The sequence below is a fragment of the Nannospalax galili genome, unplaced genomic scaffold (assembly GCF_000622305.1).
Source record: "Nannospalax galili isolate Female #2095 unplaced genomic scaffold, S.galili_v1.0 scaffold1877, whole genome shotgun sequence".
Taxonomy (NCBI): Eukaryota; Metazoa; Chordata; class Mammalia; order Rodentia; family Spalacidae; genus Nannospalax; species Nannospalax galili.
In genome coordinates, this window is record NW_008339061.1 from 244706 (window position 1) to 263946 (window position 19241).

The 19241-nt window shown below is 49.1% G+C and overlaps 1 protein-coding gene across 1 annotated transcript in view; it reads right to left on the reverse strand.

Moving 5' to 3' along the window:
• The window catches only part of Col23a1 (collagen type XXIII alpha 1 chain), a gene marked incomplete at its 5' end in the record, with an annotated part of 364233 nt that overhangs the window by 188007 nt on the left and 156985 nt on the right, over window positions 1-19241 (reverse strand). The window lies entirely within an intron of this gene.

The window sequence follows — 19241 nt, forward strand, 5'->3', positions numbered from 1 at the left end:
GCAGCTGGCCAGTCCTTCCTCCAGGTCCCCAGCTCTATGGTGACTTGTGTGGCCAGAGTCCACATATCACCTGGGCCCTTTGGAGAGAGCAGAATAAAGATAGATAGAGATAGAGATAGAGGGAGAGAGAGAGAGAGAGAGAGAGAGAGAGAGAGAGAGAGAGAGAGAGAGAGTTGAAAACTTGCTCTAGTGCTTATCTCATCTTTTCCCTGTCTGGGTGAGGAGCCCTGGAGCACCCTGAGTCCTTGGCCAGGTCCCAGTTTGTACAGGACCGCAGAGACCCAGGGTGCAGCAAGGGTCCTATGACTACAGGTTGAATGTCTGCCTCCCCCAGCAGTGTTCCCTGGGAGGGCAGAGATCCCCACCTGCCTTACCCTGTCCTCAGCACTTGCCTTGTGGTCTACTGACAGCAGACGCTCAGGAAACAGGGCAGAAAGGATGGAGCAAGCTGTGGGCTCTACTCTGTTCCTGTCTCCTTTCAATTAAGCCTTGCCCTGTGTCCAAACTTATCTGTGACCATGCCAAGGATCCACCACCAGGACAAGGGAGGTCAAAGAGAGGACAGGGGAGCTCCAGGGCAGTACCAAACAGACACTAAACACTTTCTATAACCCTGCCTTGTGCCCTGGCACCACGAGCCCCAACCTCCCTTGCGGACATATGAAGGCCAACTACCATGTAGCTAGGAGGAGAGACACCCACTCCCCAACCCTGGCTCTGTCTCTCCAGTGCTGGCCTTAGCTTCACAGTGGCTGTGGTCTCAGAGCAAAGCCAACCCAAGACCCCTGCTGCTAGCAAATGTGATGGGTTGTCAGCCTGACAGGACGTAGACTCTCCTAGGTGTTAAGGATCTTGGCATGTCCGCAAGGCCGTTTGTAGATTGGGTTAGCTGAGGTGGGAAGACCCAGCCATGGGTTGGCGTGCCTGACTGAATGAAAGGCCAGCTGAGCACCAGCACTCATCTCTCCTGACTGCGGATGCAACGTGACAGCTGCCTCATCTTCCCGCCACCATCAACTCTATCACCTCGAATGTGGAGCCCGAATAAACCCTTCCTCCCTTAAGTTGCTTTTGTCAGGTCTTTTGTCGCAGCAACAAGACAAGTAACTAAAACACTGCACCTGAGTCTGTTTCCTGGGCTATCCTTTACCTCGCTTTTGTTAGCTTCCCTGTCTGTAAAATGGGATTATCGAAGCACTGTGGGCTGCTGAAGACAGGACTGGAGAGAAGTCACACAGAGGGCCTGGTGCCGGGCCTGGACTCGATGCTCAGGGAAGGCTTCCTTCCTCCTGTCCTGCTTAGGGACATGGCATGAAGCCCATGGAATGTGGGCTTTGGTCTGTGAAGGGCAAAGACACCACAAAAAGCAAAACCCTGAGCTCACAGTCCAGAGCTGCTTACCCAGGAGACCTGCCTCCCGGGCCTTTGTTATTTCTGCTTTATCTGCAGAACCTGAAACAGCTCTTTTCCCAAAGAAAACCCCCCACGGAAGCAAAAGCACACAGAGAACAACGCCCCTCTCCTGGCAGGGGGAGTCCCAGAGTCCAAGGCAGCTGAAGTCTCCCACCCAGGACAGGAGGAGTGGCCTTTGTTTGCTAACTAGATCGCTTAAGATGCTATCGGCTCTGGGCTCCCATTCTTTCACTAAATGGATTAGTGTGGGAGGAAGAGGCTCTGTCACTGTCCCAGGTTCCCACGGTATAACACAAATCGGCTTTGAAGCACATGATCAATCAACAGTCATGATCTTATTTCTGGAGATGCTGTAGACTGACTGAATGAGTGTGTTCCCTAAGATGCAGATTTATCTGTAACAGAAGAGCAAACATTTTGGAGAGCAGAGACTCTGGGCTTAGGGCTAGAAGGACCTGGATTTCCAACCAGAGTCTACCCTGCCTAGCTGCGTGATCTTGCTGAAATCACTCAGCCTCTCTGAGTTTCATTCAAGTCATACACCACATAAAGGTAGTTGTCAGTGATGGGCTGTCAGTGCTAGAGTGGTCCCAGAAGTTTAGGGCTGAACGATGCCGCTTGCCTCATGATGCTACAGCATAATTCTTACAAGAATTATGATGACAGTGTATAACCCATTCCTCCATGTTTGCAGTGTACTGCTGTACAGATGCCTACTGTGCTGTCAGTCAGATAAGACAACAGCACAGATTGGGCCTGTCAACATCCTGTCAATAAAGGGAGAGGGACTCTCCCTGAGTACCTACAGGCTGTTAATGGTTGCTGCAGGGAGAGACATTTTCTTCAGTGGTTGTAGCCACTGATAAGGTATCTCTCTCAAGGGGGTCTCCAAGTATGCCAGTCCTAAGACTATAAAAACAGGGAAGATGGGTGACAACAATCTCCAAATATAATTTTTTTGTTTGCTTGCTTCTTTTTTGGACAAGGTATCAACATGTAGCCCAGGCTAGCCTCATACTTGACGTCCTTCTACATTAGGTCTCCCTAGTGCTGGGATTACAGGTGTGTGCCACCAGGTCTGGCTCCAAGCATGATTTTGAAGAACAGTATTGCAATAGTATGAGCCCTTGGGTTCATGAAGGAACAGCCCTCAGAGCTGGCTGAGGGGAGAATCCAGCCAAGCACCTCCAAGTGCCTTCTAGGCATGAAGCTTACATGGTGCTCTGGCTGGAATCCTAACCCTTGCACAGGCAGTCAGCGGGCAATGTGTTCAGGAGCGGAGTTCCTCTGCAACTGGGAGTAAACCCAAGCTGGAGGGACTAGAGGTGTGTGTGGCTTAGGGATAGAGCACTTGCCTAGCATTCATGGAGACCCAGATTCCCTCTCCAACACCACAAAACACACACACACACACACACACACACACACACACACACACACACACACACTCACACACTCAAAACCAGAGAAGATGTGTGGCCCTGGGGACAGGCACAGAGAACGTGCATGCCGCAGCTGTGTGGGTGACTAAGACAGAGGCAGGCAGTGCCCAAATGGGGCCTGTTGGGGAGTCCCATCATTCAGCACTGACATCACTTCCTAGAATCATAGCTTTCAGGGGGCTGGGAGCCGCTGCCATGCCCCCAGCTTCTCATCTCTCCACCCACATCTCTCCGCCCATAGGAGTAGCCTAGATTATTCTGATATTTACTGAAGGTTCAGGGAGTATGAACAGACTTTGTTTTCATGTAAAGCCTAGAGTCCCCACTGAAGACCTCAAACTGTCCCTCGTTTTGTAGCTGAACAGTCAGAATAAGTTTCAAGAGGTTATACCCATATGAGTCATTATAATTACATGACGCAGTACCTGTGGCATTTATAATTAAATTCTGAACTGGGGGCATGACTTAGTTGGTAGAATGCTTACCTAGCTGGTTCGATCACCAGCACCGCATAAAACTTGGCATGGTGGCACATGCACAGCTACGATCCTAGCACTTGGGAGGTAGAGGCAGGAGGATCAGAACTTCAAAGTCATCCTCAGCTACATAATTGTGATCATATATCTCTGCCCATGGACACACACACAGAGCCTGGTGTGGTCCTGTCCCCCTGTGATCATGACTCTAGGACAGCAGCTCTGGAGGCACACTGTAACCCTCTCATGTCCCCATGTGTTCTGTAGTTATAAAGGAGAGAGAGAGGGGGGAGAGAGAGATGAGAGAGAGAGAGAGAGAGAGAGAGAGAGAGAGAGAGAGAGAGAGCGTTTTTGGAGTGGGATATATCTGAAGTGTTATTGAGAGAGAGAGAGAGAGGAAGGAGCATGTAGTTTGTAGAGACAGAGAATTTGTTTAGTTTCAGAGGCTGGGTACTCCAAGATTCAGGGCTGTCATGGGTGAGGGTCTGCATGGTGTATGCTGCATCACCACTGGGCAGAAGGTAGACGGAAGAAGCAAGAGAGCGGGGCTGGGAAGATGGCTCAGGCAGTAAAGTGCTTGCTGTGGAAGCCTGAGGACTTGAGTTCTATCCTCAGCAGCCACGTAAAGAGCCAGGCAGGGTGGTATGCGCTTGTAATCCCAGTGCCGTGGAAGCAGAGGCAGGAGGAGACCTGGGGCTCACTGACCAGCCAGTTTAAGCTACATCAGTGAGCCCCAGGTCTCAGTGACAGACCCTGTCTCAAAACACAAAGCAGATGGCTCCTGAGGAACAGTGCCCAAACTTGTCTCTGGCCAACACACACACACACACGCACACACACACGCCTGCACACAGATGTGTACTTCTCATGTGAACATGCACACATGTCCATACCCATGTATTTATTTATTAGTGTGTATGGGGGTGCAGGAATGCCATGGTATACATGCGGAGGTCACTCTTCTAACAACCCACTCCCATGACAAGGATGTCAATCCACTCATGATGGCACAGCCCTCGTGAATATCGCCCCCCAACATTGCTGGGGCTTAAGTTATAAACACATGAACTTTGGGGGACACATTCAAACCACAGCATCACGGTACCCATAAGGAAACAGGCTCGGTGAACCGGTAGCGGATGGGAGGAGGCCTGGAGCTGGGTCTGCTGCCTGGATCTCTGGCCGTTGGTGATGCTGCTTCACAATGATGTTCATCTTGAACTCCAGGACCTCACTATGTGGGGTCCCCTTCTCAGCTGCTTGGGCGTAGTGTAAATTTGTGCTCACCATCTGCCCTGAGGGCATTGGGCAGCTTCCCCCGCAGCCCAGCAAGCACGCATTCCTGCCACAGGCCTGCACATACTCTGGTGGCTTCCCGTGTTGGTGCCAAGGCATCTGGCAGTCCTCTGCAGGACAGAGGCCACTGGCTATGACAATGCTTGTTAAAATAGCTTCGCTGCATTGGGCACAGAATGTTCAGTGAACTGAAAACATGTCCTGTTTGCTGGGGATTCTGGGGCAAGGGCTGTACTCTGCGGCATGCAGACATGGGATGACCAGGCTTTGTAGAGAAACCCTTTGATCTGGGGCCTAGTGTCCTGTGCTGTGCTGCAACACTGGAGAGGCAGTAAAGGGACATCCGGGGGACAGAACATTTGATGCTCTTCTCGGGAGCTGAACAAAGAGCTGGGGCCAGGACAGGCCCTGGCCAACAGGGTCAGGACAGGCAGATCCCAACCTGGCAGCTGAAACACACGGGCAGCTGTAGTTGTCAAGAGTCCTGAAGGTCAGTTCTGGCTTTCTTCTTTAAAATACAAATTCCCAATTAAACCTGAGCCATCTATGATGAGGCCCAGTCTCTGGCCCTGCCAGCTGGGCCAGCATGTGGTTCCTTACATTCCCAGCTTTCATCTCAGCATCTATAAAAGGATGTTCACTCTCCAGGGCCGTTGGGAGCATTCAGTGAGCTCATGTGTGGGGGTTCAGTAAGCAGCAGGGGGACCCCTAAGGGGAGTCCTGATCCTCATCTTCTCTAGAGATTGTTGGGGCGATGCGGGTAGGAGACAAGACCCAAGGCCTGATGGGTAAGTTGGAGTCTACCTCCACCTAAATCCTCCTACAATTTTCCCCACTGGAAAATGGAGCTAATGAGAGCCAGCGAGACAGCTCAGTGGATATAGGCACTTGCCGTTGACCCTGACAACCTGAGCTCAATCCCTGGGCTCTACACGGTGGAAACAGAGAACCGACTCCCACAAGTTGTTCTCCTCCACACATGTGTCATGGCATGCATGTGTCATTCCTCAAAATAAATAAGTAAATAGATAAATAAATGTAAATTAAAAAAATAAGATGTGGTAGCACACGCCTTTAATCTCAGCACTTGGGAGGCAGAGGCAGGCAGATCTCTGTGAGATCAAGGCCAGCCTGGTCTACATAGTGAGCTCCAGGGCAGCTGGGGCTACAGGGCGACCCTGTCTCAAAAAGACCAAAAAGAAAGAAAGAAAGAAAGAAAGAAAGGAAGGAAGGAAGGAAGGAAAGAAGGAAAGAAAGAAAGAAAGAAAGAAAGAAAGAAAGAAAGAAAGAAAGAAAAATCTGGACATGGTGGTACTAGCTTAGAATTTGGAACCCTAGAGTTGCAGGGGTGGATCCCTGAGGCTCACTGGTTCTGAGCTGTGAGACAGTGGAGACTTTGTACATGCAGGCACACACACACACACACAGAGTGGTAGTGGCTGCCAGGCAGAACTAAGAGGATGAAAATGTGAAGCCATCTATAAAATCAACAGCCCTGTGCAGAGTATCTCCCAGTTGGTCTGTTTCTGTCTCAGTTCCCTCATCTACCCAGGGAGGGTATTAACGTCGGCACCACAAGGCCCTGGTGAACTGGATGGAAATCAAATGGAATGTCAGCCATGGGAACGGCTAGCACATGTCTGGCATTCAGTGGGCGCCCAATTGATGTAGAGATCAGGACTGCAGGCCTCGAGGAGGTTTGAGATGAACGAGAGGGGCCATGTGCAGTTTCGAAGGCAGCGCCGAGCACAGTGGCATCTGCCTCCCATTACCAGCTGATTTCTTCTCTGCTCTCAGCTTTTATTTGCAAAGATGCTTTGAAAATCTTCCAACTTGCCACTTTCATGTCCCCAAAGCACCGTGGCAGTGGCGTGCTTTGCTAGAGGTTGCCCACAGGTAAGCAAGGGCATGCTTACCCTTGACTATGACTCCCTCCTCTGGATCTTCTCACTAGAGGACTCCATCCATTGGGTCCCCAGATCCAGCTTTTGTTGGGGGTCCTCCAAAGGGACTTGCATTCTAGTCCCTTGTTTTGGTGCCCCTGTAGAATTTGTGGTCTGGTCAGGTCAGGATCAGTGACAGAAACTTTAGGAACCAGGGCTGGGGTGCAACTTAGTAGACGACCCTTGCCTTACATGTGTGATGTACCACAAAAACAAAAACACTTTAGGAATTAGTTGGATTTTGCATGTAAATAGCTGTCTTTGTGTACAGGAGCATCACTCTTCATCTGACAAATGGAAGAGAAAAAGCAATACTCCTCTAGCCCAGCCTTCCATGTCCCCCAACCCCCCATCACATTCTGTGTATTTTTGTCTACGTCTTTCCAGTCTAGTTTGTGAAAAGGGAATCCCAGAGTTCCAGCCAAGCATAGGCCTTTTTGTGTCTTGCGCTTCCTGCCTCCTAACTCTGTGATTCATGTCTTTCCATGTAGGGCTCCTGTCTACCCACTAATGGGCTCAGAGCATAGATTCATTTTTGCTAAGATTCATCCCTCTTAGGGTTAGCAAAGCCTCCTACCAGCCCTGCAGTGTGTGACCCCACCACTTCCCCACCAGGCCTGATCTGAATCTGCTACTTAGAATCAGATTTTCAGACAAACCACAGAACCAGGAGAAAATATTTGTGAGAGGCACACCCAATACAGGGCTGCTATCTGAAATATAAGAACACTTCAGAGTCATCAATAAGGAAACACATGGCTAGATTGAAAAATGAGACAAAGTTCTTAACAGGGACATCCTTGGAGACTAGCACAGACTCGCATGTGATGGTTCACCTTTGTGGCTAACTGACTGGATTTGGAATCACCTAGGAGACACACCTCTGGTGTTTCCTGAGAGGTTTAACTTAAGAGGGATGATCCATCTGGAATGTGGGTGACATCGTTCCAATATAACCAGTCACCTCTCACTACTGCCTTCTCCACCATGGCAGACTGTATCTCCTCAAACTGTGAGCCCAAATGAACTCTACCTTCCTGAAGTTGTTTTGTCAGGTATTTTGTCATAGCAGCAAGGACCATACCATACCAAATATACCATAACTCATATGGTATATTTGCATATGTTTACATTGCAGATGGAAAATCAGCATTAGGAAAGATACTCCCCATCAAATGTTCTCAGGGAACTATAAATTAGAACAATGAGATGCCGCTACATATCTATGAGAATGGTCTACATCCAGAATGCTGACAGTATCAAATGCTGGTGAGGATGTGGAACAATGGGAATTCTCACCATAAAATATGCAAAACAGAAGAGAGTTTGAAATATTATTCGGCACCAAAAAAAAAAAAAAAAGAGAAGGCATCCACGCATGCAAGAGAAGGCCACGTATGGGGAAAAAATGGAATTCTCCCACAAAAAAAATCAAAAAAAAAAAGAGTTTTAAAAATTTTTCGGGCCCAAAAAAAAAAAAAAAAGAGTAGAAGCATCCACGCATGCAAGAGAAGGCCACGTGGGAAGCAGATGCTGTGGGATTCTGTCTAGATGCTGTTCTGGAAGAGGCCAACCATGGAGATAGTGAAAAGCTTAGTAGTTGTCAGGGATTTGGGGAGGGAGGGATGGCCATCAGAGCAGGGGGGTTCTCTCTTAGAGCAGAAACTACTCTGTGTGATACAGTACTGGTGGGTCCATGCATTTCCTAAAACCTCCTGAAGGCACAGCACCAAGACTAAACTTCAACATGAACTCTGGACTTGAGGGATGATGTGTGAATGTTGGTTCATCAGCTGTAACAAGTGTTGACAGCAGCAGGCTGTGTGTGAGTAGCAACAGGGATGGATGGGACTCTATCTTCTGCCTGGTTTGACTATGAATCTAAATAGTATGAGATATACAGCCTTATACTATTTATCTTATAGTATAATAGATATTATATATAACATACTGTATACAACATTTATAGTGTAATATATATCTTCTATATCTTTAGTGTAAGCTATAAAATCTGTAAGGTAGGATGAGAAATAAAATCTGATGTTTCATTTTCAAAGGTGCCTAAAGCCAGCCTAGGTCTAGATCCAGATAAACAGAGAACACTGGACCCCTGTTAGAGTCTGCTCATCTAGCCGCCCTATAGCACAACCCCCTCCCTGCCCCAACCAAAGTTCGGAGTAGACATTACTAATTGCCAAGCTTGCCTACAAGGTGATGTGCCTGATAAACTTTAATACAAAAGGAAATGTAGCCGGGTGTGGTGGCGCACGCCTTTAATCCCAGCACTCGGGAGTCAAAGGCAGGCGGATCTCTGTGAGTTCAAGGCCAGCCTGGTCCACATAGTGAGTTCCAGGACAGCTGGGGCTACAGGGAGACCCTGTCTCAAAAAGACCAAAAAAAAAAAAAAAAAAGTAAAACATGCACGGTTTTTATCGAGAGAAAGACAAATGTAAGCCTCAGAGGGAAAGACAAAACCTGGATGACATATGATTTTACCCTCCCTGATTCCACAGTAGGAGTAGACTGGTCTCTGTGCTCAGGCAGCAGATCTGCCATTGTGGGCTGATACCTGACTTACAAAGTCACCTTTACACTCTGAGTCTGCAGTGCTTTTATTATGAAGTGAGAATCTTTGTTTCTCACAATAGGAACTCTGGAGCCTCCACACTGGACTCTGCCACCCGTGGGCCAGCTGTGTGACACCAGCTGAGAGATCTACCCCTGTACCCCTCTGACTTCCTATCTTGCTGTGGATCTTCAGCAAAGAAATTTTGCATGCAAAAAGATGGGATCTGTGCTACTGTCCTTCTGGGAGGCCTGGGTTCATGTTGGACCCCTTGGCAGGAGCTGGAAAGCTATATTGTTTCTCAACAGGGATAGGCCAGACCCCCGAAGACAACACTAACATTCACCACCAAGCTGTCACTCTGTCATATTGTCCAATGCCCTGGCTTCTCAGTGATCGCTGTCATTTCTAGATTACCATATGGAATGTCAGCCTGGCCCCCACAATGATTCACACTTTCTCATTTAACTCTCAGAACCAGCTTGGGGGTGGGGGATATGATTACCCCTTGCAGATGGGAAAACTTAAGTTCAGACAGGTTAAGGGACTTGTCTGAGGTGCAAGAGACATGAAATAGCAGATCTGAGACAGAAATACAGGTGGGTCACAGGTCAAATATAAAACAGGCTGTGGTGGGACATGACTGAAATCCCAGCATTGGGGAGGTGGCGGAAGGAGGGTCAGAGGTTCAAGGTCATTCTCAGCTATATAGCGAGTTTAAAGCCAGCCCGTGTTCAGCCTGAGATACATGTGATTGTGCCAACAAACAAAATGAAACGAAAGGTCAAATGTACAAAAATGTGTACAGCATTACCTGCCTGCTTTTCCTCGTTCTGTACAAGACCAGTTTATACGTACACAGATCCTAGACAGGTCAAGTTCTCATCCGTCAACATTCATCTATGTATTTGAAAAGTGGCTCAATGTGTTTCCTGTTGCTTTTACAGAATACACTAAGCTGGGTAATTTATAGAGAAAAGTTTATTTTGGCCCACAGTTCTGTTGGAAACCCAAGGCTGGACTGCCACATCTGGCAAAGGCCATGTGTACTTTCGGCATCAGTGGACAGTGTAAGGGAAGCGGGTGTTGCAGAGGAGACGGAACAGAGGAACGAGGTAATGAATCCAGTTAGGTGAGAACTCACTCCAGTAAGGTACCAACAGTCCATTCGTGGCCTAAATACCTCCTTCCAGGCCCAGACTGACTGCCGCATGGAGCAATTAAACTTCAACAGGAGTCTGGATGGGTCCAACTGTATGGAAGCCACAGCAACAAGGACCCTGAGCATCTGTCCTGTGCCAGGCCAAGTAGAGCATCATCTCCCGTCATCTCCCCACTGATGTGCTGTGCCTCTGATCACAAGTGCTCAAAAGGTACCATCTGCAGATCCCCCCCGGCCAGTACTGGGGTGTGTCCCTTCTCGCTCCTATCTGGAGGAGGTGCATAGCTGTCTGTGCTTTCTAGAGAATGTGCAGGAAGGGGCAGGCACACAGTGGGGATGCTGGGTGCCAAGAGTACCTCAACGACTCCAAATCTCTTAGGAACTCTGGCAGGTGGGTAGTGCCCCGGGTGCCACAGGGGGGTGGAAGTGTCAGGAGGCACGGGGTAACAGTGCAGAGCCAGGCTCCTTCATCATGCCCCGCTCTTTCCTCTGTTCCCCAAAGGAAAGGGCCTTTCCTTCTTTTCCCTAAGAGAAAGTTGCTGCTTGCTTAACCTAAACCCAGTAACTCAGCCATGGGGCATCTCTGGCAGGGATTCCCAGGGTTCCCATTAACACCTCCTCTACCTCCATGGGCCCTGAACACTATGAATGCTCCATTGTATCCTCCCACCGTGTTCTCTACGCTGATCAGAGAGACTTTCTAGAAGAGCATTTGGCCCTCCCTCTCTACACCCCTCTCCTTGGCTCCGGGATAACCAAGTGCCTCAGCCTCCCTTCACAGGCTCACATAAAGGGGCTCTACTTCCTTTCTTCAACCTATGGTCTGGCTTTAATCCCATCATGCACTTCACTACTCCGCTAAAACTTGGGTGCTGTTCCGTGCCATTCTGTCTGCCAGGCTAGTCCCATCCAGGCAGGCTGTAGAGTCAACTTTCACACCCTCCCCTCCAGGTGTGTTCAGTCAGGGACTCCCTCCCCTCAGGCACACCTGGACAGACACATGTGTATCATGCCAGTGGCTGAATTTTAAGAGCATTAAATATTTGTGGGTGGAATTATCAACCTGAGCCCTTGAGCCTGACTGTGGGCACTTAACCCAGAATGTACTGCAGTCTCTTATGGGCACATTCATTTCCTGTCTCCCAGAGCTGGCTTCTTAATATTTTTCCTGCTGAGAGTAGTGATCAGGGGCGGTGAGGAATTCCTTCCATATAAGCAATTAATAAAGACGCACAGTGACTTCACAGGGCCCTGGTTCCTGCACCTCTGCTCCCTGCAATTCTGCCACTTGGTGCCAAGAATTCTAGAAACAGTTCTGATTTCCAATGGCACCAGTTGTACAATTCCATCCTGGGCTCACAGTCCCTTAGGAAGACAACTGAGAGCTGGGAATAGAGAAAAAGAAGTTCTGTGTTCTTAAAGAGTTTGATCTTTTCCCATGCAGTCAAAGCCAGGGCATGAGTGTGCTCCTGTGACGTGAACACACACCAGTGTGGGCATTCAAGGGATGTTGGGGCTCAACCCTGAACTCCAGGCAGGGGTTGAGAAAGAAACAAGCAGAGATGGAAGTTCATTTCTTTGGCAATATGGGAGGTGGGGACTTCAGGTGAAATGGGAAGAAATGATTAAATGCTGTTCACATCTCCCAAGTGTCTGCTCCATCCCAGGTCTTGGGACCCAGGTATGTGCATGCATACTCACCCACACCCATGCACACATGCAGGACTATGGGTGTAGAGTGAGCCAGTCTGGCCCCACGCAGGGAACAAGGCAACACCCAACAGGCCTAATGGGTGTGGGATGCGTGGGTGTGTTGGTGCAGATGTGCAGGAGGGAGCGGTGTACACAAGGACACAGAGCACAGAGAGGTCACAGGAAGTAGCACTGGGACGGGCCACGAAGGAAGAGCAGAGATCTCAGCAGAGAAGGAGGGAAATCATGGGCAGCAGGTCCAGCATCTGACATGCAGGTGGCAGGTCAGTTTGTGAACTGCCAATGGGTGAGCCAGGGATGCTGAGGAGGTATGTGAGAGAGGAACCCAGAGCAGGCCTGGCTGGCCAGGGGGAAGCTGGATCTTGGGGTGTAATGCTCAGGAACAATTCTCACGTTATTTGGTAGGGTAAAGCCCTGGTTGAAGCTTCAGTTGGAAAGCCCATTTTGGGGGTAGAGACCTAGTCATATGCCAAAAGTTCTAGAACATAGCTGTCAGAAGTTTCAAAAGACACTATAGTGGGCCAAACTGTTTCCTCTAGAGATGTTCCCATCTTGATCCTCAGAGCCAATGAATAGTATCTTGTATATGAAGAAGGCTAAGGGGAAGGATTTTGAGATGGGAAGATTACTCTGGATTATTTGCATTGGATCTAAATATCTCATAAGTGTCCTTACAAAAGGGAGGTGAGGGAGGACATACACAGAAGAGGAGAAAGTGATGGAGCAAATGTTGGAGTGATGTGGCCACTGACCAAGGGATGCTAGAGGTCATTGGTATGAGGAAAGGCAACAATGGACTCAGCCCAGGGAGATGGCTCAGCCAGTAAAGCTCTTGCCTTGAAACTATGAGGTCCTGAGCTTGGACCTCCAGAAGCAATGCAAAAAGCTGGCACAGGGCAGCAAGATGGCTCAGTGGGTAAAGGTGTTTACCACCAAATCTGATGACCTGAGTTCGACCCCCAGAACCCATATGGTGGAATGAGAGAACCAATGACATCTTGAAGTTGTCCTCTGAGCTCTACACACACACACACACCATTAAGCACACACGTTAAGCCCCCACTCCCAATATACACAAGTAAATAAATGTAATAAAAAGCTGGCCAAGGTGGTATGCACCTATAATCCCAGTGGTGGTGAGATGGGAAGTGGACATGGGTGGATCCCTTGAGCTCTTAGGCCAGCCAGCCTGAAGTTCAAGGCCTTAAATAAAAGGTGGACAGTGCCTGAGAAATGACACTTGAGGTTTTCCTCTAACCTCCACATGTGCACATGCACATAGACACACACACACACGAGAGAGAGAGAGGAGAGAGAGAGAGAGAGAGAGAGAGAGAGAGAGAGAGAGAATCTTACCTTACCCTGGAACATGCAGAAAGAGCAAGTCCCACAGACACCTTGATTTAGCCCCAGAACACTCATTTGGGATTTCTTGTCTCCAGAACTTTGAGAGAATAATCACATGTTGTTTAAAGCCAACAAATTTGCAGTCACTAGTTACACTGGCTACAGGAACTAATCCAGACCCTGTGGAGTTGGCACATGCTGTCAGCCGCGGGTCACCTCCCTCTGAGAACTATGTCAAAGTTGTGTGTGTTCACTTCAGCCGAATGCACAAGCATGGAATGGGAGGAGGGCCTTTTCGAAAGACTTCCTGTAAATAAGATGTAGTAGTGGTGGAAATCTCTGCCAAAGGACTGACCTCTTTGGGTTAGAGGTACGAGAAGCTGGTTAGGGTAGTGCAGCTCAGTGGTAGGGTGTTTGCCTGACATGTGCAAGGCCTTGGGTTCCGTCCCCAGCAAAGTACACACACGTGCACACACATATACATACACACATACAGATATACATACATACTTATGTATATATACACATACAGATACATTCATATACACACATACATATACATACACATACATTCATACACACATATACACAATATACACATATGCACATGTACACACACATATACACAAATGTATACATACATACATGCACACAAATGCATGTAGATATTCATATAGGCAAGGTTAGGGAAATATTTAACGTGTGTGCTTAATGGTGTGTGTGTAGAGATCAAAGGATAACTTCAAGACATCATCATTTCTCTCGTTCCACCCCAGCCTGGGAGCCCTTTACTGCCAATACATACATACATACATACATACACACAAATGCACACACATACATACATGCACATAGAGATATACTTACATATACATATATACTTATGCACATATACATGCACACATGTATGCATGCACATACATATACACTTACATATACATATATATATATATACACATAAACACATACACATACACAGAGTTAAAAGTCTTATTAAGAAAAGAGAGAGACTCGGCTGGGTGTGGTGGCACACGCCTTTAATCCCAGCACTTGGGAGGCAGAGGCAGGCGGATCTTTTAGAGTTCAAGGCCAGCCTGGTCTAAAAAGGGAGTTCCAGGACAGCTGGGGCTACAAAAAAGACCCTGTCTCAAAAAGAAAAAAAAAAAAAAAAAAGAAAAAGAAAAAGAAAAGAGGAGAGACACTCTTGCAATATGCTTTTAATGTCTTAGGATGAAGAACCAGCCTTTCTTTTGAGCGCCTGGGAGCATTGCCTGTGATAAATCATTGCTCTTCAAAGCCCTTTCTAGAGCCTTTCATTTGGAAGTCTTCAGAACAAGTCTTCCTCTACTAATGTGGACAAGGTCTTGCTAGGGCCAGAGCACCTACTACAAATACTTACAACAGGCTATTTCATGCAGAGCTTGTTGTGCAGGTGCTGAAGGGACTGAGAAGCCAAAAAGAGGATATTTCAGACAGCCAAACGGTTAGCGAGAGCAGGAAGCCACCACAGCCCTTTGACTGGAGCACCAAAGAAAGAAGGCTGTGTGACTGGAGTCTGGGAACTGGGTAACCATGGAAGCCTGAACCCCTGGAACCACTGTGCAATGTGCGGGAGGAATACCCAGGCTGCTTGTCCCCTGCTCATCTGCCCCCAGGGCTTCGACTGGCTGAAGCCAGCAGAAAGTCTGTAGAAGCAGAGGGCAAAGAACAGCCTAGACATCAGTCACCCTGAGGTACTGCTCAGAACAGCCTGAGGTACTTACTGTGCAATACACCCTGAGTGAGGTACTGTGTAGAATACTATGAGGTACTGCTCAGAACAGCCTGAAGTATTGTACAGAGTACCTGAGGTACTGTGCAGAGCAGGAGAAATAGCCACGTATTCAGGCTTTCCAAAGCCAAGCACTAGGTTTGTAAGTTTGAACCTGGTGTCCCTTGTGGATACCACCCCCAAGTGCCCCCTCAGAAGAAGAGAATGCTGGGCAGCAGAGAAGGAGGAGCAGAGTCACGTAGAGGAGAACCTCCAAGCCAATGTCCTGGGGTCATCGAAGGCCCATGCAAGTGTGAAGCCTGCATCCTCCTGTCTCCAGCCTACTGGGTTGACCCCGGCCTGGGAGCCCTGTGCTGCCAAGCATCATCCTGGATGCAGACTTCCTCCTCAGCTGTTCTGAACCCCTACCCCTGAGCCTTCTAGAACCTTCTCCATTAACCACCTAGATATATCAGCTCAAATCCTTGGGACCCTCACATGCTTCACCCCTGGGACCCAGGGCTGCTGAGGCTACCACGGTTCCGAGTTGAGTGACTGAGCTCTTCACTCCTGACATCAAATGTGTGTCATCTTCTCCAACCTCACTTGTTCACGTCTCCAACATGAACTGCAGTCTTACAACTTACTTCAAGCCTGAACTCCCAGGAATTAGAGCAGACCCCATAGATTCCAAGGGTTTAGTCCCACAGAACTGTCCCAGTTACCAGTCATAGTCTTGGGTCAATAATTCAAGAGTTCCCATGACCCCTTCCCCAGGCCCGATAATATGCTAGAATAGTTTTCAGAGCTTAGGAAACTATTTTAGTTGCATTTACCAGTTTATTATAAGGGAGACAAATGATCAGAACACTGAAGGCCTTGGGCCAAGATCTGGAAGTTCTGGTGGAGCTGGTGTGTGCTACCTTCCCAATCCACATATCCACTCATCAGCCTGGAAGTTCCCACACCCCATCAGCTTGTTGCTTCTATGGAGGCCTTTTACCTCAGACTGCTTGATTTAATCAATGACCACAGAGGACTGACTTAATCTCCAGGACTGAAAAGCTGTGACTTTCTAAACCCTTCTAATTCTTGGCCTATCTGCTGACCAGTCTCATCTAAGGGCCCTGAGATACCAGATGTCATAAGCATACAAAAGGCTCTCTTACCACCCTGAATAATTCAAGCATTTCAGAAACTGGGTGCCAGGAACCCATAGAGACTAAATATTTATTTTCTATTATACCACACTCCTCCCATTAGCCCCCTGTCATGTGTGGAACTGTGCCTTTCCTTGGCTAAATTCCTGACCCCCAGTACCTCAGCTGGTGACTTATTTGGAGATAGAGTGTTTAAAGAGGAGATTAGGTTAAATCAAAGGCACTGGGGTGGTCCTAATCCAATATGACTGATGCCTTCAAAAGAAAAGGAAATTAGGGCCCAGATACAGGCAGAGGGATGGTCATAGAAGATGGACCCCTACTAGCTGAGGAGTTTCTTCAGGGAAACCAAGGTGTAGTGTAGAGAGGTTCAACAGGACATCCAAGGTCACACACAGATGTCCAAGGCCACAGGGCAGGGAGGCAGTGGGCACGATCTTTACTGCTGGGCTCTGCGCCCCCTTTAACCCTCCTCATCATGTGCTCCCTGGACCAGTCAGCTGCATGGGGTACAGGAACAGGAAGAAATTCCCAGACCTGGACTTGAACACTGGGTTCTGCCCCTTGGAGGATGTGTAGCTGTCAGTAACACCTACCAATCAGGTCTGAACCTCCAACCTCTTTGATCAGGAGGTGAGGTTAGGGAAATATCAAAGCTACATCTTAGGGCAAGTTTTCCCTCTGGGAACAATTCCTAGGGGGCTCTCCCAGCTCTCCCTGGAACTCTAGCTTGGAGACCTTACCTTGTACCTCAGTGCTTAGGGAGGAAGGAAGATGGGACCATTGTGCTAGGGAGGGCAGGAGGCAGCAACTTGGCACGGGGCACCTTACCCATGTCCCCACTTCGTAGTTGAGGAAACTGAGGCGTAGCCATCCACAAGGGCACCCAGAACTGGAAGTAAACGGAGGTGGGATTTGGACCTGAGTCTTATTTCAAAGTTTCTACCAATCCCAGAGAATCCACTCCTGAATTTTGCCTGTGCCCAGCCTGTCCCTGTACCAACGATGTGGCTCTCCTAGGGCACCTGGTGCTGACCCCGACCTGTCCCCGCACTCACGGTGTGGCTCTCCTGGGGAATCTGGCGCTGACCCTGGCCTATTCCTATGTTCACCGTGTGGATCTTTGCAGGGCACCCCAGCTTTGACCCCAGCTTGTCTCCACACCCACAGCATGGCTCTCATAGGCTATCCCAGTGCTGACTGACCCTGGCTGCTGGCTGCTGGCTGACCCCGAATTTCCCAGGAGCCTCTGCCACAAGAGAGGAAGGAAGGAAGGGGGTCGGCCCCAAGCCAGGGCAATCCTGAGCTGGAAGCAGCACCGGATGCAGACGCTGCTGCCCAGCAGGGTGAGCAGTAATCTTTAACTCCACTCCAGGCTCCTGGAGCCTTGCCTCTCTCTGGGGAAATTACTTTGGGGCCACATGAAATCCCTGTGACAGCCAGTAATGAAACTTTTTTGTTTATGGAGCCAGATCCTGGGGGCCTGGAGGTGGGTGTTGTAATTTTTCTTCCTGTCTTTTCATCACCAGATAGACAATGGGGACCTGGGGCATTGCTCACTCCCAGCTCAGGGTGCCCCTGACACAAAGTTCCCCCTGATTCCGGCATTGGCAAACATGGAGTCCACCAGGGAAGGGGGCTTCTCCATGGGGGTTTGGAGCAATCTTCAAATGTACGTGGGTCTTCCCAGGAGTCTTTGCTTTGATCCTAAACCTGGTGAAATGATCAAGGTTCAGAGTCCGTGGCTGGGTGCACAGGTATGCAGTGCAACCCCTGGAGTGGTCCTGTGCTCACACAGGATTACCTCAGCTCTCCAAGACTGCCTTTATGGGGTCATGTCCCTGTACAGTCTTGTACAGACTGAATGCACATGTGCTCAGCAGGGTTGCCTCAGCTTTCCAAGACTCAGTTTCCTCATCTGCAAAATGGGATGGTAGCAGGATCCATATCCCAGGCTTCTCTGGTAGTTCCAGAATTTCTGACTAGGAAACATGTGTAGTGGAGGGAGTGGTCTGCTTTCAGGGTGATTGGGTAGAGAGAATCCTATTGAATGGCTGTGCTTTGTTTCTCATTAGACTTTGGATGTGGCCCTGAAGGAGACAGCTACCCTAATTCCCATGACTCCCTGGCCCTGCCACTAAGCAATGTATCCACTATGCACTGTGCTGGTCTGTAACATGTAGCTGATGCTGTAGTTTTGTTAATAGTAGGATACAGCTTGTTAGATAGCCAGGCTGTAGATCTCTATTAACAGCATCACAAAGTGTCAGGCATTACAAGAGGCAGTAGGAAGCCTATGGAATTCTGCCTGGGCATCCAGAGTGGACTGCTCAGAGCCAGTGACAACATAACCAGGATACAGAGGATGTACCTGGGCTCACTGGGTGGAGCAGGCAGGGAAGGGAGTGAAAAGGGAGTGTGTGGCACTGGGGACGTAGCTCAGTGGGCAGAGTGCTTACCCCGCACGCATAAAGCCCTGGGTTCTGTCCCCACCCAGTACAACATAAACCTGGCATGGTGGTGCACACCTGCAGTGCAGGAGCACAGGAGGTGGAGGCAGGAGAACTAGAAGTTCAAGGTCAGCTGTGGCTTCACAGTGGGTTTACGTTTAGCCTAAACTACATGGGAGTGGGGAGTGTGTGCAAGAGATGGCCAGTCGAGGTCCAATAGCCATCATTAGTGGAGGATTGGAGGAACTGGATGGGGTGAGGCAGCCAAGAGCCTAGAAGGCCACCTGGGAGGGAGATTCTGTGTTCCCCAATTCAGATGTCTGGTGTCCCACTGGTGTGGGCAGGAAGAGGCAGGTAGGAGACCAGCTGAGAGACTGCTCCCTTCTGGGTGGAGGATGTGATGTAGAAACAGGATTGAGTGAGTGTGGAGGGGCTGAGGCAGGACCTGGCGGGGTCCTGGTGGAGGTAACAGCTTGAGAGGGGTTCAGAGAACAGGTGAGGGGGGCCAGGGCAGGTGTGGGGG